Here is a 27,189-nt window from a genome sequence, read left to right as displayed (position 1 = left end):
ATAAGTGTGATATATGCTGAAGTAAATATAGACTATAAATGTTAATACTGAAACCCAACCATAAAGCAGAATTATCCTCAAAACATATTATAAATGTACTATATTTTTAAAACACATGAACTGCAATTAATAAATAGCAGAATGTAACACTTACACTTGTACACAAGTAATTCGTATTCTCAATTAATGATAGAAGTTCATAATTCTACCTTCTGAAGCTCAAATCTTATCCTAAAATACCTAAAAATGTTCACTAGTATAGAAAAAAGTTCCCACAGTAAATACTGGCCCCCAAAGTGTATTATTCCATCTATCATTATTGAACGATAAGTCGACATAGTAATTATTGTGACAGACCTAATTTCCCCTAATCATTATCTTGTGGCAGAAAGACAAGGCAGCCAAAAATATATATATATTTGCAACACTGAAAAGGCATCATCAAACTTTTGACAGAAAAAATATGATAAAACTGAAATATTGCGCAGTTTACTTAACCCATGTAATAAAAAATGACATCACTATTGCTGGGTGTGCCCAAATATTCTATATTCTGGTGTTGGATAACCCTTCAAAAACATGTGTAATCATTAATACTACCTTTACCCCTCAACAGTGTAAATCCAATAAGTGAAGGAGTTACCAGGCATTCTTGGCATATCCTGCTTTGTAATATTGATGCCGGTATCAGATAACGGTTAAGAGCAAAAGGCCGAAGAGAAGTGCAAAGAAATGGGAGTGAACTAGACACCAGACAGCGTTCAAAATACGCTCACAAACTCATGATGGAGAACATTACAGGCCCTGCCAAAACAGGAGGAGGGAGATTTAGGTGCAAGACGTGCAAACTGAAACCTGGGACATTCAGTAAACACACACCTTGTCTTCACAGTCACAGCCAGACCGGAAAGCCAGCTCTGTACACCGTGATGTGATTTTCAGGTTGATGTGTTTTTGCTAGAAGAGTATTTCATGATGCTTTATTACACTGCGAGTCGTTTAAATCAAGGGGGAACACACACATACGCGCACAAGTGTACAGAGAGGGGAGGAGAGGAGGCTTGTAAATCACTTTTTCTGGTTGGGTCTTATCTGAGAAATGCCAGCTATGAGAGCAGGAAAGCAGAGGGAGCCGCAGCGAGCCTGTGCACTTCTAATGGTTTGCATGAATTTGCTACAGAAGGAGGAGAAGACAGGTTGTTGAGGTAACACTGCAGTTCATGATGAAATGCAATGAAACAAACAAGGTCTGCAACTATTGTTTGGGAATTACATAGTTCTAAATGAATGGGATCACAGGTAAGATGAACACCAAAATATTGTGTGGCCTGCTGCATCCTTTTCCAAATACAGCGCACAAAACACAACAACTACGATATCACAATGAACCCAGTGGCTCAAGGTTAGACCCAAAGGTTTCTGTTTCAAACCCTATTCAGACCACTACATACTGCTGCAGCAAGATACTTTCAGACACAATCTGGTGTGTCTACTTCCCACCAAGAAAAAAAGGCTTTCCTGAGTAGTTCTATATTGCCAATTAAACGTTGTCAAATTAGTCACTTTTGTCTCTGGAAGAAATTTGGCTGCTTTAGATCATGTTATGAATTCAACTAATTAATAGAACTTCTTAGAGGACACTCAAAGTTACTTTGTCCGCTTATGCAGTGCTCTGGGAAAAATTACTTCTTATTCACAAAACCAACAACAGCAATCTCACATTTAATATTTACTCATTTTTAAGCATCACAAGTTTACAGTGTGTATTCTATAATAAGAGCAGGCTGCCTCGTTAAAATCTCTCTACATGATTTATTGACAGGGAGCTGGTCAGTTGTGTAATGATGTTTTCCCTTGAGTCCTTCCACCTCCTCTAAGTTTGCGTGTTTTGTTTTGCTCACAGCTGCTTCAATTCCATGGTTAATCTACTATGGCATTGTGGAGGCTTCACACACATGTCCGCGCCTGTACTGGAAGCCTTGTAGACATGGGATTTCCTTTCACATCCAACTAAGACCAAAGAAACTTGTTGAGAAGAGTGTGAAAAGATAAGCTGCAAACTAGGGCTGGGCCAAAACTCAAAAGATCCATAGATCGCAATCTAAACTTTGCACTTGCGTTATCGACATCGACCATTTTAATCGAAAGGCCTACAGCCAGTCCTGTGGCAATAAGTGCATGGTACTGAAGTCACCGTTTTCTTGTTTAGGTGAAAGCTCTATGAGGCAGGGCCACAGTTCTTCTCTTTATGTCTCCTCACATTTCACAAGTTTTTACTTAAATCTGCTCAATCTGTCAATCGGACTAAAAGTCCAATCTCTGTCCTGCCTCTGTGTGTGTAGTCTGCCCCTGTGCACCATCCCTCTCTCTGACCCAGAGGCAGCTCCTCACCTTCTCTCCTCTCTTTCTCTTCTCTGGTGCTTCTTATCATTATAGTTATGGAAAGTAAACAAAAAGCCTGTCACAATAATTACTATATCAACTTATTGTTCAATAAATGATAGATGGAACAAAAGGTCTTTTTTAAATTATTATTATTGTGACAGTCCTAGTAAACGACTATTTTCTCATCATTTTATAAGTGAAAGTTGAGACCTGATTTAGCGTGCAAACATCACACAGTTTTCTGCCCCTGGCACAAGCACATTTCTGCCAATACCAGTAATGCACACATGATATTTAGTCTTAATACATTGTACAAACTCATTCCAAACTTTAAATGTGGATTTCTTTGGAATTATTGGTCCAATCACTGCAAAATTAAAACTGTAGTAATCCTGGTGCCCTGTTCTCTAAGCCTGAAGTCCAACTATTTGTTTTCAAAATAATGTAAGAAGATCCAATCAAAAATCTAAATACAACAATATGAGGGGAAAAAAAAAAATCATGATTCATTTTTTTCCCCATATCGCCCAGTGCTACTGCAGACACACAAATATCTGTGCAAATACAAAAGCACAAAATAGAAAAGATCAATAGCCCAAACACAATGTAAACACAATTCAACATGCAGCTTATGAGCCCCCCAAAGAAAAGTAACCGACAATCCCCTACATCTCCTCTGCAGGACTGGGCAAACAGGAATGTGATGAGACCTAATTACAATGTGGAGTCTGAAATGCATCCGATGAACATTCACAGGTTTTATGGCTCGCTTTTGAAGAGGAGAGCTGTTCAACCTGCCTCTGAAACAAGACTGCACACTAAGCACAACTGGGAAACAAATGTGCCACATATTTGACTTTGAAAATACACTACTGCTGCCACTCCTAACTAGCACAAAAGGATAAAATCAATATACATTTACGTTCTGAAATTCTGATTATTAGCATGGCCAATACATTTTCTATAAATTGTATTTTGTCAAGACAATATATTTGTCACATTGGTTTATTGTTTAATGTGTTGGTCTTAGGAGTGAGGGGTGACCATGTTCACACAAAGATAAACAAGATGGATTAAGAGTCAAGAGCTTTACAAAGGGAGTATAGATTTTTCCACGGTGCCAAGATGTTACGCATTGTTTCAAAATGTCTCCCACAAGCCAATATTTTGCACTCCAAACTTGACATTAGGCTTCATGTAAGAAAATAACCCTACAGCAAACAGATTCAACGAGTGAATCTGAGAACAATAAAGAAATCTCATGGATGAAGTCAACATGCTACCAACTGCCCTTTGTGCCAGTGGCAAACAAATCTGAAATTACAACCTATTCCATTCCTTTGTGCTTGTAAGGGAAGGTTGCATTGCTCCTCAAAGTGCACTCAGGCAAACTCACTTGTTGCATAAATAGAGGGTTCATAAAATCATGATGGCTGACCACACTGGTGCATTTCATCATACAGCATATTGAAAGCTTTTCAGACTCCACAGTTTCTGCCGCTACGCATCATCAAGTCCACTGAGAGCACAAAAATCCCATAATCCTTGAACAGAAAAGGCAATAACAGAGTCAGTGCCCCAGCAGAGAACCAGAATGATTCAGCAAGAAGTCCAACTTGCCCCGTTTTGGTTCTTGAGCTACAAAGAAATTCAATACAATAGTGCTATTCCAGGCTAGATCTTTTTGGGTATTGTTTAAGCTTTACTTTACAACGTTTTAGTGAGATGTGGGGTAAAGAAAAGTGATACAATAAATACAGTTAAGTTTGTGCAGTTGTTCTTCAGTTTAAATAAATAAACAATAATGCTTGATTATCAGTAAACAAAAATGGTTCACGTTGCGGTCAACAGTCCTAAGGCAAACATGTTTTTAATTAAGTACTACGACCTAATGCCATAACCACAATGTATTTCTTTGGGGGCCAGAGGGCTTTCCATGGTTCCCAGGCTCCAGTAGGAGGTTGGACAACCAGACAGCTCAAAATCAGGGATGAAGAGTTATGATACAATATACTCAACCAAAACAACAGGCCAAATATAGAAAGACAAACACATACAAACATCGCATAAATGAGTGCATTGATCCTGGAATTCTTGGTTCTTTACTTTAGTTGTTTATTTATCCTGTTGTGGTGGTATTCAACCAGTATATATAGTGCAAAAGTGAGAACCAGTCTTCTTCACTTTGACGAGCGAGATAATGATCACATGTTTGGAGTGTAAGGGAACTTGCTTGAGCTTTATCTACAACACAAAGAACCAATGCTTAAAAGGTTGTCAGAGGTGAATGAGGGTCATGTTAGGGTCACAACTGGAGGACAGATGAGTTAAGCTACTAAACAAAGGTCAAAAGTCATTTGAGAATGGAGTAAGGAAGGAATAACTCTTCTGAGGAGTGTCAGCTGACTGGCTACAAAAGTGAAATGATAAAACTGTGTGGGAAGAATGTGTGTATACAAGCTCAATTTAAAACACTGACTTTTTTATTCTGAAGGTGAAAAACTAAAAACTGAATTAAAACAAATTGTCTTTTACCAAGAGGTATGTAGATCTGCACTCAGAACTGAATATTCTAGCAATTAAATTCACAGTCCAGTTCTTTTGACAGAATCTTCAAATAAAATTTCCGCCTTTTCTTTCTTTAAATAAAAACTGAAATAAAACTTTTCTTTCTTGACAAAAACTTTTGCTCATAACTGTATGTGTAAAAAAGACAAAGATGGTTGAGCAATCTGAAGTCTGGCTCCTCTCCATAATGAGGTTCAGGAGGTGGGATAAAATCACATCCGGCAGCTCTCATCTCTGTGCGTGCCTCTGCTGGGGGTCTTATTAAATCCTCACCAACTATACAACTTCTCTGCTCCTTTGGCCTACACTGAAACTTATAAGATAGAATACATTTGCTACTTCATTCATGTTCAAGTCTCTCCTTTGTCTAGTGTTGTCATGATACACAGTATATTTTAAACTTGATTTTGATACAATACAATGTAAATGAGTTTGTAGTTAGGGTATTGTATTAGTGGTCTAATAGTTCTGATATAGATCAATAAAACTATTCAAGAAAGGTTCAAATGTGTCCTCTTTGGTTTCAGCTATAGTTTCTATCCCGTTACATATTTTGACAAGAGCAAAGCAAATGTTGTTCAGTTATTCGATGACTTTGTAGGGTCATCAAAAAAATCGATATTTAAATTACACAGACGTTTAGATACACTATATAAAAAGACATACTTTTTTTCTCACGGTGACATGAAATCAGGCTAAACTTTTCCTGTTTTAGGTCAAATAGGATTACCAAAATTATTTCCATTTGCTAAATACCAGAAAAAATTAGGGAAGTTTTTTGTTTTGTTTTTTTGACATTTTTTACTTCTATTACTTTCTTCATTATCAGACATATGTTTACATACATTCTATTAGTATTTAGTACCATTGCCTTTAAACTGTATGACCTGGGTCAAATGTTTTGGATATCCTTTCACAAGCCTCTCACAATAGTGAGAGTGAAATTTGGCCCATTCCTCCTGACAGAACTGATGTAACACAGCCAAGTTTGTAGACTGCCGTGCTCGCACATCCTTTTTAGGTCTGCCCATGAATTTTCAATAGGATTGAGCTCAGGGCTTTGTGATGGCCACTCCAAAACATTAACTTTGTTATTCTTAAGCCACTTTGTAACCAGTTAGGCAGTGTGCTTCAGGTCATTGTCCATCTGGCACATTTGTGCCCAAGCTTTAACTTCCAGACTGATGTCTTGAGATGTTGCTTCGGTATTTCTACATAATGTTCTTTCCTCCTGATGCCATCTATTTTGTAAGGCGCACTCCTGTAGCAAAACAAGTACACAACATGATGCTGCCACCCCAGTATTTCACAGTTGGGATGGTGTTCCCAGTCTTGCAAGCTTCCCTATTTTTCCTCCAAACATAATGATGATTATAGCCAAACAGCTCAATTTTAGTTTCGTCATGTGTATCCGTCCAAAAATTAAGGTCTTCGTTCCTGTGTGCATTTGCTGGGCTTTTTATTCTTTTTTTTTTTTTTTTTTTTTGGAAGAAATGACATCTTCCTGGCAAACTGTCCTTTCAGCCCATGTCGGTACAGTACTCGTTTCACTGTAGATAATGACACACTCTTACCAGCTTCAGCAGCATCTTCACAAAGTCTTTTGCTTTTGTTCTTGGGTTGATATTTGCATTTCGAATCAAAGCACATTCATCTCCGGGACACAGAACCCGTCTCCTTCTTGGTATGATGGCTGGACTTTCTTATGGTGTTCATACTTGCGTATAATAGCTTCAACAGATGAACGTGGCACCTTTAGGCATCTGGAAATTGCACCCAAGCATGAACCAGACTTGTGCAATCCACAGTTCTCTTCCTGATATCTTGGCTGATTTCTTTGGACTTTCCTATGATGTTACAAAAAGAAGCAGGGTGTGTTTCAGGTGTGTCTTCAAATACATCCACAGGTGTGTCTCTCATTAATTCAAATGTTGTCAATAAAACTATCAGAAGCTTCCAAAGACATGACATTATCTGGGTTTTTACAAAATTGTTTAAAAAGCAGTAATCTTATGTAAACTTTTAACTTTGATGAAAGTAATGAAAATTTTTTTTTAAATCCTTCTCTCATTCTGGCATTTAGCAAAAATAATTAATTTTGGTAATCCTAATTTACCTAAAACAGGACATGTTTAGTCTGATTTTATGTCAGACAGCAAGAAAAAAAAGCATATGTGTCTTTTTATACAGTGTATGTAAACTTCAACTGTATGTCAACAAACATGAACAAGACAAAAAAGGAGAGGAGAACTATGGATTTTACATTAAATCAGTAAAATTGTCGTCTGTATAAAATCAGATAAACCCAGAGTAAAAAAGTATTCCTTTAATCCTGGATCTTATTTCATTAAGTCTTTTTAAAGAGAGAATAAAATTAAGCCACCATGAAAAAAGGAAAAATCTAAATTTTACAACAATGGAGCCCAGACCAGAGACAGACCAGTCATATTTCATCAAACCTGGTTATAGTTCAAGACGGCAATAACACAGATTTCTGCTGGCCCACAGCAGAGAATGACCGCAGTATATCTTCAAAGGCTGATAGGGCGCTTGATCAATACCAGTAACTCAACCATTACTCGACTCTGATAAGATTTTTGGCTTTCAACGTTCCCCATTTCATTCTCATCTCTGCTTTTGAACCACAACGAAACTCTCAAACTTATGAAAAATTTGGGACTTTTTATTTCGAAAAAGTGAGACTTCTCCAAAGTATGAGTCCTCCACCAAAAAACTGAACAAATGCATACCGTGTGTCTGTGTGCTGTGTCTTTATAAATAATTAAGTATTCCATGTTGAATTCAGCCCCAGTTGAATAAATGACCAGATATAATAAGGCCTACTTAAAAAGACAGCCTTATAATGCGTCACAATGTTGTAAAATGATACCTCAAACTTATCCACAACAGAGAATTGCAGAACAGTGACAAAGACAGTAGCTGACGTTTTAGCCTCCATTTCTAAAGTCGTTTTTTTCACCATATTATTTATGTTTGAGGCCTGTAAAAAGACAGAACTCTGCCCAAAGCACATAGCTACGCTATTTAACATATGTAAACAAGTTGGCACAATCAGCTCTGCTGCTCCACCGAAGTTATCCAAAGTTTTGTTTTCACTCTTGAGGCTCCATGAAGACATCACAGAGGTAAAATAAATACTATGCCTGTCATTATTTGTTGTTTTAGCTGCACTACAGTCTCCTGTCTGTGTTTAAGATGCTCTGGGTGTCAGCTGCAGCATTAGCACCAACAGCTATATGTGTAGGACACTATTCATGGTATCAGCCCGATCTATTCACTAAATCATGTGCGATGTTAAGTTTCAGCCAGAAATGTTGAAAAAAATAGTTGTTTACTTTCTGTAGCTTGGATTATAATGATAAAAAGGTAAGGTGCTCTGGCTGGATCAGCGTCGGAGAGAAAGTGGGGACAGACGGCACAACACACACAGAGGCAAAGGGAGAGACTGGTCTGAGGTAACAAACTCGCTTATTCTAGTAGTTAATCTTTGGTGTAATTACTTCATGACAACAGCGGTGGTGAAAGGTAAGGGTCAAATGAAGGAAAGTGGCATTTTTGAATGAAATAAAGAAATAAAATAAAGTTTTATTGTCATCTTACACCATGCAGATCGTCATATTATAGACTTGGGATGCATCATTCACCCTTAATTTATAAGTTACAAATAGATTTTTTCAAATCGATGAAGATTTGAGAATAATAAGCGGACACAAAGCTGTCAGTCAAACCTGTTGCTAATGCTAACAAGAGAGGTGACAGTATGAGGAGTGACAATTTTTCAATATAAAGTGAATTGGAGCCAGAGTCAATGGAGCCGGAAGCCTTTATGGAGGGCAGCAACAGGCAGATTACCTATGTCCATTTATATATACAGGCTGTCACAATATACATACGCAGTTTCCAAATCGGCCACTAGGGATGCAGACAATATTAAACTGTTCTTTCTCGGTGATTAATACTGTTATTTTGTGAGGGTGATGTCTATACATTTAACTGTGTTCTGCTGATGCTTTATCAATTCAGTTTGCTCGTGTTTATCATTGTACCAATTCATCTTTACAGGGTGCTTATTATATTAACAGACTTGATATTAGATCAATACAAAATGTCATTCAAATATTGTCTTTAATTCAGGTAAAGCTTGTACAGCCAGTGCAGGAGTGTGAAGTCCAAGTTGGATTTGATAATTCTTTGGCATTAAGTGAGTAAAATAAATGGTAAATTATTTGTTTGCATGTTATTATTTAAGTAAATCCTACAGTCCTCTAGCCACTAAATGTGAAGATCCTGTCTTTAAAAGGTGCCCCATTTTCCTCAAAGGCAGTGATTACATTGTGCAAACAACCTTAAATATGTGAGGCCATTTTAATAAGAATCTGTGATCGTGCATCTTAACAGCTGGACCAAAGATGAATGCTGATCAAAGATGTGAATCATAATGGAAGCTGAATGATGCTATGGAAATGGTTTACGGAGACCAGAGACCGGTCCAGAACTCTTCAGGACTCTTCGAATCTCAAACCTGAGCACAGGAGCAAATGTTTGTCCATTGAGAACAGAGTGGGGTTTCAGGATGATATGTTAAAATGTTGTTGAGGCTGTAATCATGTTAAATGCCTTAGCCTTCTATTGTGTTTTTAATAGTGATGCATGACAACGGAATTTTCAACCAATAACGATAACCAATAATTTGAAAATGTGTGTCATTGATAACCGATAAACCAAAAAATTATAACACATTTTAAATGAACCTGACTGTAGCAAAGTAAAACTTTTTTTACTTTTTTTTACGTTTGTTTTTGTTTATAGGCCTAGATATGGCTAAAGCAGTCCATATAATACATATAGAGCCTTATATGACATTTACAAATATGAAGTAACACTGTTTTAATTTTCCAGAGGGCACAATTTTTTTTTTTTTTATACAATTTGAAGGTGGTGTTATAGAGCCATCTTAAAAGATAGAGCCTCTAATTTACCTGTCATTACCTCCAGCTCAAAAATGTGTACACGCACTTAATTGGGTCTATTCAAATCCAACAATGTTTATGAAACAGACTTTATTTTCCCAAAAATTGACAGTGTGTTAAAAATCACCATGACTACAGCCAACATTTTATTTAAAATGTAATTGATAACCTTTCATTGCAGATGGGTTTTGTGTGTTTTGGCCATGTTTGAAGTGTTTTTTTATTTAAAAAAAAAAAAAAAAAAAAAAAAAAAAAAAAAAACTGTTGTAGAAGATGTCAAAAGATTATGAGAAGTGATTTTGTCAATCTTGGATATGATCCAATATGGCCGACTTCCTGTAGAGTTTGGGGAAGTGCCATAGTATTTTTTACATGTTCTTACGTGACCTATTTATGGTGTTAAGTTTAAGTATTTTTCTCGGGGTCTTCACTCAAAATCAGAGCTCACTCAACTCTAAATTTTGATACCTCTTCACTACATTATTGCTTACTGCTTGATTTTTGTGATTTTCCTCAAAATTGTACAAATACAATAGGGTGGACGAGTGGTTGATTATGCCCTCCTTGCACATTCGCTAGGGCCCCAATTATAGACTTATGATGTCCTGGTGTCCTAATGCTTCATACAGGCCTATAATTCTTCTTGCCACATTGTAAATGCAAATTTTATTTTTTGTTTATTTATTTTTTTTCTGTGGGTTTCATACATGCTTTGTGCAACAGAGGGAAAGTGGCGGCCTGCAGCACTGTGGCTGCTCCTTTAACATGAGTTGGATTCTGAGTGACACAAGCTCAGAGCAGCCACTGTGCATTGTGAATATAGACTGTACAGGACTTTCTGTCTGCCTCTGTCCGCTAACTTTTTATTCACTAAGTCCGTCTGCGTTTCCGTTTTCTAATGCGCACATGGAGCACATGGTCACAGCAGCGGCTCAAACAGGAAAACTCCTCTCGCTGCACCATGCGTCCTCTTGTTTGATTGAGAACTCAAATACAACTAGATCCTCACATAGTCCAAGCCCATCAGCCCGTAGCATCTACGTCAGGCTACAGCATTAATGCACAGACTATCGGAATCTCAGCTGCCTCGTGTTTTCACCAGACGTCATGGGGAAAACTTTTAGATGATTTGTTAGATCTAATGTGAAAAGCCTGTATTTTCTCTCCCATGTTGTGGGGCTGGTACAAAGCAGATTCGTTGAAATATCTTTCCTCCACATGTAAAATAAGCTCGCAGATGTAAACACTTGTCCTCCACTCTCTGCCTCTGACCTGGGGCTGTGTGCACGGCTGGAGCACAAAGTGGAGCTGGGGCTTGGAGGGAAAGCGGCTGAATCAGTGTATTTTGGACTTCTAATACTGTTTTGTACGCAGGTTTAGGTGTACTTCCTCTGACAATAAGAGAATGTTCATCTTTGTCCACATTCAAACTGCACCTTAAACTGTGGCTGAAGGAAAACCAGGTCTGTGAGCACTTTTAGCTGCTTTTATTGTATTTTTGTAATGTCTATGTTGTATTTGTTGTCTGTGTACCTGCCAAGGGACAACAGATGGAAATTAGTATTTTTTGCTATAATCTGGCATATTTACACTGTGTTTACAGATGTTCATTAATATGCGCTGTCCCTATCAAATAAATAAATAAATAAATATTTTTATTTATTATTTATTAAACTCTACACACATACTGGTTGAGCTATTACAATCAAACAGTCAGTAATAACCCACAGACATACACATTGGAGATGTAACGTGGGGCCTGTATGGGTTATACCTGGGTTGACCCCATGTGAACAAACTCAGTTAGGACCCATATAGGAAGTCCACATCATATGCTTATTTTGGTTATTGGTTAATTGAATCCAACGTTACTTCATTGAATAGTTTAATTGAATTACTCTCTCAATTACCAACAAAAACACATAAAATATAACAAATTTGCGAGTACTGTATTTAAGTTGTGTAGTATACCTCAGAAGTACACAGACATCAAGGGTTCAGTTGACCAGGCAGCTCATATTCAAATCATTTTAAGAATGACAACAAGCTCTTTGTTGTAACTCAGTTCACAGACATGTCTTTGAATCAAATTACTGCTCTCCTGAGATCTCCAAGTCAGCAGATTTCCATCAATTAGACATGAAATAGCTCACAAATACACATGGTTTGGGAGAAGGACAATTATGACAACCATTTATCGGTCTGCACTTTGCCCTTTTGAGTTTTTTTGGGACTAATTCAGAATATTATCTTCAAAAATATAAAAAGTAAACGGTAAGAAGATATTGTGGGTAGTTTTTTACAAAGACATATGTGAACCATTCAAGTGTCTTACCGTTTTAAAACATTCTGATATAAAAGCAAAGATGATAAGGGGCAGCGATTGGGTAATACTCCCTGCCAATCAATCTCTCGGTCTCAAACGGATTTAAACTTTTGTTCTCGTGGGCTCTCGAGATCACAAATCCGAGAGTCATCTAAGAACAGGGAGTTCCTGATAAAAAAGCTTTTCTGTCGCACTTCATTTCCCAAAACATTACCATTACTGTGTCTTATGATTATAGAAGTCGAAAATACAAGACAAAATATGAAACTGGTGAATTGTTTTTAGTGAGAAAACAAACCAGTATCAACACACAGTAGATAATATCAGAAACCATAGTGGAGCTGAGACGTCAGAACATACGAGCCCTTTTTTCTCTCTAAATGCATCACATAATTCACTATTGTCCTGTCTATATTTAATCATCTCATTAACACCAGATTCATTCAATAAACAAGATGCATTTTAATGGGTGACATCTGGGTAAAATCTGTCAGTTTACTGCTCTAAAGTCTGTTCTCTGCTCTAAACCACATGCTTTTAGTGATTAATACCAATTTGAAATGAATGGTGCTCAATTAAATTAGAACTGTATTAACTGTCCAACCCTTGAACAGAGTATTATTTGATGCAAGAGGTGCACAATTACGTTGAGTCATGACTTCTCTAGATTACAAAAGCGTTTCATAATGCATTAACCCCTCAAAAGTTAATTACCGTGTGAATAACCAGCTACTAGTCAAGAAATATCCCACGTCAAGTCCATAGCTCTTGAGTACAGATTAATAGTCAAATAAATGTTGGTTGCCAAGTAGAGGGAAAAAGTGACAGAACGAAACAGTCAAGAAATTCAACAAATATGTACCCAAAGGCCAATAAACAGCAATACTTTTGTAGAAAATGTGTTAATTAGCTCCCAAAGTCACTGATTAATTTTGTTCAAACAGTACAACAGTGTAGCCTCTAGACACCTGTTTAATTATTTGTTAAATTGAGACATTTCAGCTGTAGCCGTAGAGCTATGCAACAAGACCTGGTGGATTTATTATTCTTTCTGTTTGCATAAGAACTGAAGTTTAGTTTTAACTTTTATCAGACTGACAGGAAACAAACATTCTTATATTTACTTTTTTTGCAACTCAATCACAAACAAGTCATTCTTTTCCATCTTGAGGTGACTTTTTTCCAGGTCACAATTGTTTTTCACATTTCATTTCAATTTACTTCAGCTCTGGCATGTTTCAATCCATTTACATCCAATTTGTGAGCCACCTTTTTTCCCTTTTCACATCTGCACCCATGTTTTTATTCCATCTCGTTCTGACACTAGTCTGTTTGTATGAATAAGACTCATTTCCGTTCACATGGCCGCTGACCCCAAAATGTAGTGGCCCTTACTGTGTGTGTGTGTGTGTGTGTGTGTGTGTGTGTAGGGGTGTGTGTGTGTGTGTGTCATGACGTTAGCACTCCCAAACGCATAAGGGCAGATACACACCAGTGAGCATCAGACATGGCACAGAAAGTATGCACTCAGAGATTACACACTCACAGTGCAACCTAATCTCTCCTGACGCTCTTCACTCACGGGTTTATTCACTAAGCTATGAGCCGCTGGATGATGGCATTCTGGACCAGGGCCATGATGGACAGACACTAGTGGAAGTTGGTTGAGTTTGAGATAAAGAGAAATTGCGACATATTCTAGAGCAGTTTCTCATACTGTGGTACGAGACATGTTTTTTGTCCTCCTTTGGGTTAATCATTATTTCAGACTAAATCAGGTCAAAACCATGGATAAGGTAATCTTTTCAGACTATGCTTAGCCCAAATTTAAACCTGATAAAGTTTGTGTTTAAATCTTGTAGTACAGATGGGCAAACATTGTTCTAGGCAGTATCACTGATAAGTTTAAGAACCACTGCTCCTGAGAGGTTGGTATGGTTAACTGTGAAAATAGAAAAAGCTAATAGTTTTACCTTTCTTACATTAACAATAAAAGAGGCTGAAAAGTAGCATCAACCAGCGCATACTGGCATCTGTCCAGATTAGAAAATAATGAGAAAATAATAATGATTAGAACTTCTGACATAAGGTGTAGTTATATTAAAAACACAGAAACATCAAGAAAATTAGCTTTCTTAAAGTGATAAATTAAAATATTAAAGTTAATGGGAATTCAACAAAAACAGAAAGTAATATGAATTTGCCAAAATGAGTGAACCTTAAGGTTAATGGGGATTCCAGTTCAGAGCTGCAAACAGATGAGAGGCAATTTGTAAATTTGCTTCGGAGGAAATTACAGACCTCAGGGCATTAAACCGAGGCTGCTGCCATATCACCTGGGAATAATTTTAAGAGCAAGCTGACAATCCAGATAATGAAAGACAACAGGGAGTGTTTTCATTCACAAAGGCATGTAAAAATAGTAAAAGAGAAATTTGCACACATTTAAAGTGCAAATGAGCGTGAATTAATTTCAATTTTATTATTTTTCTGATTAATGTAAACAGATGAGTTCTTTTTTTTAAATATGCGTTACTGTCCAAAGTCCAAAGCTTTAATGTAATTTTCCTTATCATATGGTAAAACTCACAACATTAAAATGGCTCCTACAAATGATGCATAAAATCTCTCCCACAACTTTGCAAAAGTTTTGTCTATGTAACGCAGTCACAATCAGCACTGTGGTGTAATTAACATAAATTACTTCTCTTTCACATTAAGATCAATGAGAGAGAGAGAAGGCAGCAGACATACTATATATATTAAACTCCTGATAGTCATTCTGCAGACATCAACCTGGGATAAAAGCAGATTTCAGAACAAATTCTTTAAGTGTGTGCTCCCCGGTGCATGCGAGGTCTGCGTTTTTCAAGGAATTTCATTTTCAATACTCAGACAGTTGAGGGTTCAATTTCCTGGGCAGTGTAGCAGAACGCTCCCTGTGAGATGAGCAAAAATATCTGCAAAAACATCACTGGGAGAAAATAAAGAGTGAAAATGAGACACAGAGGGAGGGAGAGAACAGAAGATCAAGTGGACATGTATAAGTAAGAGAGAAACAAGGGAAGAATATAGATAGTAGGCTTATTAGAGGCAACAAAGTAAAGCTTTTTAGACTGCAGACAATAATACGCAATGAACATTTTAAAAAGCAAGAGTAGAAAGTTACATGTCCAATTTTCTGATTATGTTAATCTGCAGTCAACAGTGGCCGAAACAAACAAACTCAAGTTTCCCAGTACAAAAAGACTATTTGAATAAGTCTAGTAGTGGAAGAATTGAGAAATAAAGATCAGGCATGTGGGTTGTTGCAGAAATGAGATACACAGAATAAAATAGACAAACAGAGAAAGAAAAAAAAAATTAAAAAACAACAATTCTCATTTCCCTTAATGAAGAAAGAATTGCCCTTTGACCACAGGGAACGCTAAAGACTGTATCAAGTAATATTATCCTTAACTATGTTTTTTTTCTAATGCCTATGAGTGGACACAGCTGTGGATTGAAGTTCCTGTTTTTTTTACAGTGAGGCCAAGTCAGGTCTCAATGGAAGTCCCCCTGGACCTGGAGGTGAATGACCAGTTAGCATTGCATTGTTTAATATGTTGTTATTATACTCGGGGAATTTGGACTTTGTGTTAAGATTGCATGGTTGTGTTACTCAATCACGCATTACAATAGTTACTTAACCCACGGCAAGGCAGATATTTAAGAATGAAGAAAGGTTCATTAAAGCCTATTTTCACCTTTCAATTCACAAGTTTTTTCACTGCCACTGGGTAATCAAGCCCTAAGCAGTGAGTTGGATTTGATTAACATTTGCAGAATGAGCCTTGACCCTTTATCATGTGTAATCTTACTTTTGTAAAACCAACTGACTGGACTCTTATCCGTCGCAATCATTTTGGCAATACTTTAGCCTCGTTCGAAAATGTCCCGTTAATCAGCATATGCCTTCCCCTCATGACCACCTTGATCTGTAGCTAATCTCAACATTATCAGTTGGGTGCACATCAAATATTTGAGGGGAATATACATGTTGAGGCACTTTGAGATCCAGGCACATGACAGATGGCCAAAAACGTGACCATGTGATTGCCATAATGCTCCTTTTTTTAAAACCAGATTAAAAGTAGTTTCCCAGGCCATGTTTTAGTCACAAAAATGAGCTCTGTATCTAAAATATAATATCATTTTAGAGGAGATATTAAATAAGTCAAAAGACAAAATTTGGAGACTATAAAGCACTTCGGTTACTAGACTACCATTATGCCCCTTAATATACTTTAAAAACATTTTATAAAAGATATAATAAAAAGTAAACATCCTTAGAACTCTTATTTCTGCCGTGCAAGGTTGGAATAATTGGTCACGTTAAAAATATTCAAATTATAAGAAGCACAATGCCAGAAGAAAAGTTTGACCCTAAAGTGATTGACCTTTCAGCACCGTTTTTCTCCATTACCTGTGTGACATATGTGGAGCCTCGCACTGATATGAGACATACGGCAGACAGCGCAGGCGTCATGTCCTTGAGAATCTCCCCGAAGCGCTGGGAACGTGCGTCTCTATTGTTGGCACTGATGTGGTGCAGTTTGGCAGCTCGGGCAGTTGTTAATGAGATGCAGCTCTAGTGTGCCATGTCTGCCTCCCGTGGAGTTGTGCACATGCCACAGGCCCGCGCTCGCATTTCCACTTCAAACCCAAGGGCGCTCACTGGACCTTGAACCAACAGCCTTTGCGCGACCTCAGATTCTTCATTAGCCAACAGCTCCACAAACAGTCATTATAGTCATTTATATTCAGGCTTGTCATCTGTTCATGTTGCTACCACGCAAATGTTTAAACGATGAAGAGAATAAAAATTAACTGTAATACATATACAAAACTAATGACATTTGGGCTATGTTTTGGTTGCTAGATTTTTGGAGTTCATAAATCTGTTTTGCAAATGTAATTTAATCAGTGTAATATGTAATTGTAATGAAAAGGTAACCACTCAATGTCACAAAAATTCATGTGCACATGCCCAGACAATTTTTGAACAGCAAGATGTCTGCCAGTGTACTCTGTGCTCATCCAAGACCAAGACAAAATGATTACCAAAGCCAAATGAATATGCAATTCACTGATTAGAGAATTACCATTTTCTCTAGTAAGCCCAAGTAAGTGAAAGCAGAAAGGAATATTTTTAAATTATTTACAATGTTGGCTATCAAAAATGTTTTCCATGTTCTATTAATTAGTCTGAAGCTTGAAATATCTTCGCCATCTAAAGTGAGGCTCTGTGTCTAGTTTAAATGACCTTTCCATACTTGTTATCTAGCCCTACCGTGACCTCTGGTGACCTTACATTCCTGTTTAATCAAACCAGCATGCATGAAATATAAACACTCCAGTGACCGCTAGCCAGCCATATCTGCTCTTTAGAGTTGTCCCTTTCCCTAATTAACCCAACATTTCAACCAACTGTCAGAAAACTGCTTGCAGAATAACAGTCTTAAAGTGTAACAGGGAGGAGCATGGGCATTTAGTCATTGGGTAAAACAGGAAGAATCCAGTCATAGAGGGAGGCGACAAGCGACAAAGCAAGAAAATAATGAATGTGAGGCGAAACTAAAATCAATACAAAGGGTGGTAAGGGCAATATGAAAGCTATAAAGAAAATGAACAAAGTACTGAAAGTGTGGAAGAAAGGAGGAGATTGAAATTAAAGATGGGGGCAAACAAGGAAGAATGTTAAGAAGAAAAGTAAGGGGCGTTCTTGGCAGTGAACAGTTTCCATTACTGGGCAAATAAACTGATACCATATGAGTAATCACCTCATAACCGGAGCAGGAATTTACTACTGCATCCGCACACAGAGGAGACACACAGCAGGCGCACACGGCAAGGACCAAGTTCAGGGCAAATATCATACAAGGAAAATAAATGAAGGAGTGCTTTTTTTAGACAAACAGGAAATACTAGTGATCTGAGGAATCCCAACAACACAGGAAGTAACAGGAAGTCACTAACAACTGCTGTAAACACAACACACCCCCGACTATCTAATACTGCATTCCTTTGACCCAAGGCTAGGCTCAGGCCATTGTAAGCTGAATAAATAGCAGCAAGAAATGAAGAAAGAAAGATATTTAAAACATTAACATTAATTATTAGTTACCCATCAGGTGTTTAGAAAAGAAATTTAGCTTGTATGGATGAAACCAAATAGGCTTTAGATGGGCTGGTTATACAGAAATAGCAAGAAGAATAGCAACATTTCTCATTCAAAAATAAAATTGGCATTGAATTTGTGAACCCATACTCAATAAATATATTTCTGGGATAAACCTGAGTCACTTTAGTACAAGATATCAGATCAGACGTTTAAAGTTCCATCAGTGTGGCGTCTATAACTAGTGATGTCTTGTCAAGGACACAGTGCAACATATGATTTACCGCACTATAAGGCATCATTAAATATGACTGCTAATACTTAAATGTGCCGTACTTTGAGGGTAGCGACACAAATGTGACAAATACAAGAATGAGACAGCTCTTAATAGCAGATAAATGTGGTGCCCTTCCCTCCCCCTTTCATCTGTATTGGCCCGTAATTACAGCTGACAGGCCCAAACAACACGATTGACACACTCCACAACACACACACACACAAATAAACATGACCAGGGAGGGAAAAGGCAGCATGGACCTCACTGGTTCAAAGTGGAAGGAAAATCCCATATAGGGCCAACAGCATACTCTTGGCAATGCAGCCTGCGTAGACTAAAACCTGACATTTGGTTTCATTTAGGAGGAACAATGGGCTTGGGAATAAGTGCAGCTCATTTATTTCACTGCTAAGACAGACAGAGTTGGAGAAGGGTAAATAGACACAAAGCAGAAAAATGAAGGAAGGGAGGAAAATGCACATCTGCGAACCAGCTAAGGGTGCGGCTTGATTATGTTTAAGATACATTTTATTATGAACTGAGTTATTTGACTATTAAAAAATGTGTCAAGTGAATTTTAATAGTATACGAGTGGATGGTTGTGCGTTTAATTCGATTAACTAGCAAGCAGCTCCAGCACTGTATTCATCACATTTGTCAAAGGCCATGAAAGAGGCAAAGAGGAAGGAGCAGAGCAATATTAGTGAATAATTAACCACTGAACAGATCATAAAACAAATGGTAAAGATATATTCAGCACAAAGCATACAGTATAACCCTTAATGTGACTTTTCTTTAATGCTGTCCAAAAGACTCCTCCAAAGGTCACGTGACCCTGAAGTCTGACTCATGAGTGGAGAACTCTTTCTGAAAGTAATCAGAGAGTGAGATCATTGCTGAGGCCACAGAACTCCAACAGGAAGTAACTCCACAGGGACTCGAGAGGAAATCAAAAACAACTCTATAAGCGACCTATGAGAAAAGCTGCAAACATAGTATTGGCGAAACTGACAAGAAGTTCTGCACGTAGTGTGACAGGATTGAGGCAATTCTGTTGGTTGAGCCCAGAAGCTGGATTATAAACCCGCACCATCTGAATCATCACAGTTCTTTAACCGAAGCTGGCAGAGTGCTATAAGGAATGTAAACGACAAAGACATAGACACATGAAACTAACCTAGAAACATATATTTTAACAATGTGCCACCACACTTCTTCCAGTAGACGTTCTGTTTAGAGTGTGATTTGCATTTAGCTGCAGAAACATTAAATGATAATTGAGAAAGACCGTATTGAACAGCTGCTTAGTGTTGTGGGACCACACACACAACCACACCTTGGCAAGCGAGCCTGTGCCAGCATCTCCAGGTTTGTTCAACTGGTTTATTCATGAGAAACTGTGTCCCAGAGGAAAATACAGACTGCCACTAATAAAATGTGACCGCTTTTAGAGAAACTGGACAAATACGAAGCACTTGACAAACATTACAGCAGTGAGACAACCTGGCGCAAGAGTCCATTGACCATGGTAACTGGATTTAGACTCAGAGAATCAGACTGTTTAGCCCGACCAGAGCAACCAGACATAAACAGCAAGGGACTGGGGTAGATGTACAGCCAACTAGGTCAGTTATGTGTGATAATTATAATGCCAATGCCACAAGTCTGTTTTTGTGTGGTATTTTAATGAAAAAATTGCAACAACTAACAATCAGTGCTGCAATCTAGGCATTGAGTGGGGTAATGGTAAACTCTGAGGAGAAACAAAAGCTCATTTTCAAACAGCAGCCCGCTAAATTGCACACGATATGATGTTAAGTTCCAAGTCTCTGTCCCACAAATTAAAAGCAATAGTCATCAGGCTGGTAAAAGCTGGTCAACTTGCACTTTTCTTTGTCATGCCCAGTGTTTAATGTCTAGAGTTGTCATTTGCGAGTTAATCAAAGTAGTCACATAAAAAGACACATGGCACTAATGTAGAGACAGTTTATATTTATAGTCTGACCTCTTTCTCTGAGACAGTGGAAAATCAAAAGAAACAAAAAGGAATGAGATTTAAACACAAGTCAGTGCCATGTGTGAGAAAGTTTAGAGAGTAGACAAATGAGACCAAACATGGGAAAGAGGACTGTGGTCTGAGGTTTTCTGTGGTCAATCAAAGAGGTCCACTACACAGGCCACACAGGCATCAAGAGCAGTCCAATGCCCCAATCAAGGGAGTGGACTCTGATGTGCATTTTATGTGAATGTGAGAACACTGCTGAGGCCAACACTCACAGACCGTTCCCTGTTAAATCAACACATCCAGAGCTCAACAAACCAGTGCCAATGAGATGCTAAAAACATCCGAGACGTCCATGCTGTGCTCACACTTCAGGACCGTATCTGTAAAGGCAAATAGTAAAGTAGGAGCAGCAGTGTGGAATAGCAGGGAAAAAGACAAAAAAAAAAAAAAGACAACACACAAATAAGGTTTGTATGGTGTTGTTTTTATAGCTCTAAATTCAAAAGGCGAACAACCAACATACATGTTTAACATTAGCAGTAAAACCTGTGGTACACTACAGCAGTGTGATATGCAGAAATATGCTTAATATCAAGGACTGCAGCAAGTCCCACCTTGTCCTTCATGGCTCTTGTGTCACTTCCACCTGGCAAACAGCTCCACATGACAGACATGATACTGTCAACACCCTGTTCAGTGATTAAAAAGTTGCTTTAATTATAACCCACACAAACCACATCAGCTGAGCACTGACACGCATATCTCATTTATACAGTTAAACTACATTTTAAATGAATATAAATCAAAAAGCAACAAGGGAAATTCCTGAAAATAAAAGCCTTCGATCAAGCCTTTACAATGTTAACAGAAGTACACTATCAGTCTTTATCTTAGACAAAAATAATATTGGTTGATAAATTAATATAATATAATTTAATAATGTAAGATGCTTTTAGGTTTTTTCTTTTCTGAATTTCACCTTTATCCCTTTGACCCTTCTGAATAAACAATGAGCAAGGACACATGCACACACCTGCTACTGTGACCAATTCAAACATAACCTTTGAACGTCTCCTAAAATATATACACAACTTTTTTTAGACAGACAGAACCACATTTTAAGTAATATAAGGTCTAAAAAGTGTTTCCTTTAAAAAAAAAAATACTACAAAGCAAAAATATTGGTGATGCAATTTGAAAGTAAGCAGCAGTAATCTTGCCCATTACAGCGTGATTAATTAATACCCTCTCTTACAGCCGTTTGGTTTAAGAATAAAAGTAAAACTACATATTTTTTCAAACCTTTTAAAATTTTGTGAAAAACATTGTGAGGCTGCTTCGATGTGCATTCATTGTGGACAGTGAACCTCCAGCCCTTTGTAATAAGCTCTCACAATGGTGCAAAGAAACTAGAATAGCAAGTGATTAATGGCATTGTATGAAATCAAATGGAAATAGAAAACGTAGGCTTGAATAATTAGCCACTGTTGCCCTCCTCCCAAAGTCCTTCCTTTTTGAATCTGTCTTTTTATGTTTTATTCTTTACAAAGTATGTGGCGGCCCTTTATTCGTGTAATGATTACTCTGTCTTTCTGGAGAATGAGGACTTGCATCTCGGCATGGAGTGACTGACGTGACCCTAAATTAACCGAGGGAGATGGAGACTACCAGAGACATGGCTGCAGACTTCTTTTCATTCAGATCGCAAATATCCATCATCCTAACATGACACACCAGATGAACGCTTAGAACCTTAAAGCATGCATGTGCATTAGCAAATGTGATAGTAAAGACAAATAAATGCACGTCCACAGACATTGTCCACTGGGGCAGTTTTGGAAAAGCAGTTTTCAGACAAAGACTTACAAAATTGTTCTATCAAGAAGACACTGCGATCTGATTTGATGCGGCACCTATTCCCCATCACATCTGCCTCAGTGAGATTGGGAAGTCTACAGCGGAATAAAGTGAAATGCAGCAAGAAAAATACCCATTTAAAAAGTTCAGTCCCACAGGATTAAGGATAAATAAAGAGTCACAGAAATGGCATAATGATTTACTAAGAAAAAACATCTCTAAAGAAAAATATGTATTGGTGAAAAGAGAAATGTTTTTCAAGGACCCAGTACCGCCGCTGCAAAAGATCTACTCCCATCATGTGCATATTCAAAGTGAACAGTATAAATCAGGGCTTGTGTATTACAATCAAGGCCCATCAGCAGTGAAGTTGGTAATCAGCATGTTAGGTTTGTTTAATCACAGCTCAGACCCTCCACACAGCAGCGTAATGAGGCTAACACATTAGCAGCTGGACAAATGCCACCACACGCCACACTGCAATATCACTGCACAAGGCTCAAGAATATACTACATGTTTAAGCGGATTAATTAATTTCATAGGAACACCACTAAGGATGGAAAACATTTTATAAATCATCACCTCCATCAGTGTGGTTCCTTACTCTACTTAAGATTTATGTTGTGTAGAATCATCCCTGTCAACTTGATCGTGCCTGGACAATAAATGCACACAGTGTTTTGGATGTAATTACTTTCTATGATCACATCTGATATATTTAAACCATATGTCAAGAGTTTTATAGAACTGAAAGACCTAAAATCATCATAAGAAATTGTACTAAAAAAACATATTAAGGTGCAGATGTTATATGCCTATTAGTCAAGCTGGTTGTCGTTCCCAAACTAGCATATATATATAGGTTTATCATGATTAAGTGGACAATATCCTTCAAACTTCCATGTAATAAAAGGAAATGTTTAGATACTGTTGACAGCAAAAAACAAGCCTTGATAAACACAAAAGTAGACCTTTGACCTATTCACAAATGCCTTGTCTTGCCTTGTCAAATGTCTTGTACCCAATAGTACTCAAAAATAGGCTTACATTTGTTCAGAATGACCAACTTTCTCTTAATATGTTCTTCCTTGAAATGACAACACCTGAAAAAGTCAGTGTTTTTGACAAGCTAAATTGCTCAACAAAATGAAAGTAAAAGTAATAATATGAACAAAATGCTGATGCTAAGGTGTGCCTTACACATGCATAACTTGGGTTGTGTGCCTGCATTCATGATGTTGCCATTGACCCTTGCTGTTTGACTTTTGACCTTATGCTGATTTAAATCACTGCAATGTGTAAAACGCCATATCCCCTTGTTACTTTTGCCAAAACATAATTCAGTTAAAGTTGTGCCGTAAAGTTAGGAGTCAGTTTACTTAAACACATGGTTCTGATGAGAGCATTTACACTTAAGGACATGGGGTTCTGGTTGCATAACGGCCATATAAGTCTTGGTACAATTCCATAAACAATTCATTTCCCTCTAAAAATATTCATACATTTGAAGTTTTTTGGTTGCAAGTGGGAAAAAAGTGCAGAACTTCCAAGTGTAAGTGAGTATAGAGAGCATGGCATCCATTTGTTACACACTGTTCATCTCTAACATTGTGTTTTTCAATTTCACGGCCTTTGATTGCAGTTTTAAGCAGGTAATGCTGTGCTAGAGAACAACCAGGGTCACAGTCCTCTGGACACACACTCAGAAAAGAGCAAAGTTCAAGTAAAATTGGACTAAGATTTAGCAAGAGAAAGGGGGAAACTGTAAAGCCACAATCACAACTAGACATTTACATACTGTATTGATTTAACATTAAAAAAACAACCACAAACTAGTGTTGATTAATTGTCTGTTGATGTACAATCCTATTGAAATATCTTGACATAAAAGATACACAATATATCCTGTATGCAAAGATTTCTTTTATAGCAGAAGCTAATATCAGGGTCTGCTCCAGGCTTCATCTCCACAACTCAGTTCTGTGCAAAATAAACAGCACATGACTAACAGCAGCTCAGCAGCATTCCGCTCAAACTGGTTTGTAACAGACAAACTGTACATGCACCAACTAATCACAGTTGCAGTTTCACTTGAGATGCACCTTTACCTGGAGCCAGCACAATCAGGCTCAGACAGAAATCTGCGCAAGGCTACTTCAGGTCAAAGATCATCACAGCCCAGTGTTTCCAATAACTGAGTATATCATTGTACTGCTCCGAGGTTTCAAAGGGACACTTTGTAATGGGATTTTGGGGATTTATATTATGCTGGGAACGCTGAATTTTACTTGAGCAATGTGTGTTTTCATTTTATCACCTTGGTGTGTATCATCCTTTTATACCCATCACCCTTCAGAGGTCTGCATTTGACTGGTGCACCTGTTGTCCATTTCACCAAAGCTGCAATCTCTCAGCTATAAATGTGGTCAAATCGATATCCCAGAAATGTAACAGTCTTGGTAGATTGATCTCATTTTCTCACACTGCCTCACAATGCAGTCAGACAATGTTCAGATGTATATACAGACTTACAACACACAAAACCCTATCAAAACCCTGTCTATAGGTTATTTTCACTTGGAAACTACAGTGAACACAACCGAAGGCAGGTTACAGAACTGCAAAAATGTAACTACGCAAGAAACCTGAAAATGTACTAGTTGTGGAACATTAGCCAGAGCGCTCCTAGTCACAACAAATCTGTGTCATTGCTACTTTAATGGTTTTATCGTCCTCAGCTCAAGGTGCAGTGTGAAGCCCTTCTAATCCATTAATTGACACCATGCACAATTACCTTCCCATCACGAAGCCTTCAGTAATGTGTTGGAATTAATGTTGAACTGCTGGATAATTTTAGATTTATAACAGGGTAATTTTGGGTCAATGGGAGAGTTTTGTAAAAACTAAAACTTGGTCATGATCTCAAATCAAATTTTAAAATATTATGACCTACATTTTATCTGAATCAACTGGTTGCCAAGTTCATATTTTATACGGATTTTTTTTTTTTTTTTTTTTAGAGGAAATCCAAGTTCATCTAAGTAGTTCAGATACTGTCACATAATGAAACACAGCACAGTAGTTTCTGTTTGAAGCGATCTCTCCAAATGGATCAGAGGCGCGCGTCTGGTAAAACGCGGATAACCTTGACTAAAGTAAAGCCCTCGTCATTTCAAACTTTATCAATGTCAGGGACGCTTATCAGGGCTGATTTTATTAGGCTACTTTTAGCGAATATTTTGGTGAGCTGCTGTGTTGAGTGGTGAAGTGGAGCTGATAAGAACTCACGCCTCTGTTACGCATCAGCCTGTGAAGTTTCCAGAGAACTGCTTAACACTTTGGGAAGGAGGAACATGTGAGTAATAGTATCAGAATCAGTCGAGAATAATAAAAAAGCACTTACCTTTGTATTACTGCTGCGTTTTCTGCAATCACAGTATTCCCCAAAGTGATTGAAATTTGTCCTCGGTGTCCAGTGAATACTTCCCAGATATTTAAACCTACATCCTGGTGTCCCGCTCGCGAATTATTTCAAGGCGTAGAGTTCAAAAATGAGTGTCCATTCGCGTCGAGGAAATTAGATGGAACTGAAGTTTAGTGAAACAATATTCCCACGCCACGCCGCATAAGTAGACAAGCTGCTTACTTTGTTTCTTTGCTTCCCACGCCCAGGAACCCGGCTCACTACATGCCCGGCTCAGGTAAACCTCATGACTGCATTACGCACGCCGCTTTGGGAGCACAACTGTGGTTTGTCAACCCCGTGCGAACATCGTGCGTAAACACTGACCCCGGTCTGCAAGCACGAGCTGTGTGAACGAACGGAGAGTCGCTACCAAACTGACTGGAGTGGGATGTGAGTTTTCCTCCCCCTCCTCCTTGTAATAACCCCCAATCCGTGCTGCGCTCTCACTTCTCCGTCAAATGAGCCACAGCACAGGAAAAGCCATGTGGAGTCTTGCCTTTCAATGTAAAAGGAGACGCATTTTGGGGATCATTTAGATTACCTGTTTACATCTAATAATTGATAGTTGATAATAATAAAACAAACACATTAGCCTATATTTGGTGTAGAAATGGAAAATAACCAATACAGTAACAATACAGTTACTCTACTTTAATGCAATATCTACTTGGAATAAAGTTTTGTGGCCATACCTGCTTATCAGTGCCCTATCTCACTAGAAGATAAGCAAGGCCAGGCTTAGTTAGTACTGTACTTCAATGGGAAACCACAACAGGAGGGCAGCAGTGGCTCTTTCATACATTTGTTGTATCCTCAGGCAAGACACTTTAACCACACTGCCTGTGATGTGCTTTGGGTGTATTGTAAGGCACAATAAAAATCAAATGCATTATTCTAAATTCAAGTAGGCCTACATTTTGATCAGACAGACTTTTTACTACATGTAAGGTGTATTCAGTGTGGGCCTTTATTACAGTTGAAAAGAGCAGGTGTGTCAACCATGGAGCAGGTGCAGGGACACGCTACACCCTCTACTGCCAATAAAAGACAACTAACACAAAGTGGACAAGTTGTAAAACCGCTCTGTTTATGAACTCAGACAGTTTAGAACCCACAGGCAGTCCTATTACAAGAACAGGGGAATTTCCAATGC

General features: G+C 38.0%; 1 protein-coding gene across 3 annotated transcripts in view; it reads right to left on the bottom strand.

Moving 5' to 3' along the window:
• Nucleotides 1-26,470, bottom strand: part of plxnb2a.1 (plexin b2a, tandem duplicate 1) — a 100,506-nt gene extending 74,036 nt beyond the window's left edge. Inside the window, exon 1 of one of the 3 annotated variants that reach the window (XM_055231455.1) lies at nt 25,974-26,470. The gene's annotated coding sequence lies outside the window, so the exon portion shown is untranslated. The remainder of the gene's footprint in view (nt 1-25,973) is intronic. The other 2 variants (XM_033990240.2, XM_055231454.1) reach the window with 2 other exon arrangements.
• Nucleotides 26,471-27,189: the final 719 nt, after the last annotated feature.

Source organism: Periophthalmus magnuspinnatus, chromosome 23 (genome assembly GCF_009829125.3).
Source record: "Periophthalmus magnuspinnatus isolate fPerMag1 chromosome 23, fPerMag1.2.pri, whole genome shotgun sequence".
NCBI lineage: Eukaryota > Metazoa > Chordata > Actinopteri > Gobiiformes > Gobiidae > Periophthalmus > Periophthalmus magnuspinnatus.
The sequence above is the reverse complement of the archived record's forward strand: the minus strand, read 5'-3'. Positions and strand labels throughout refer to the sequence as shown.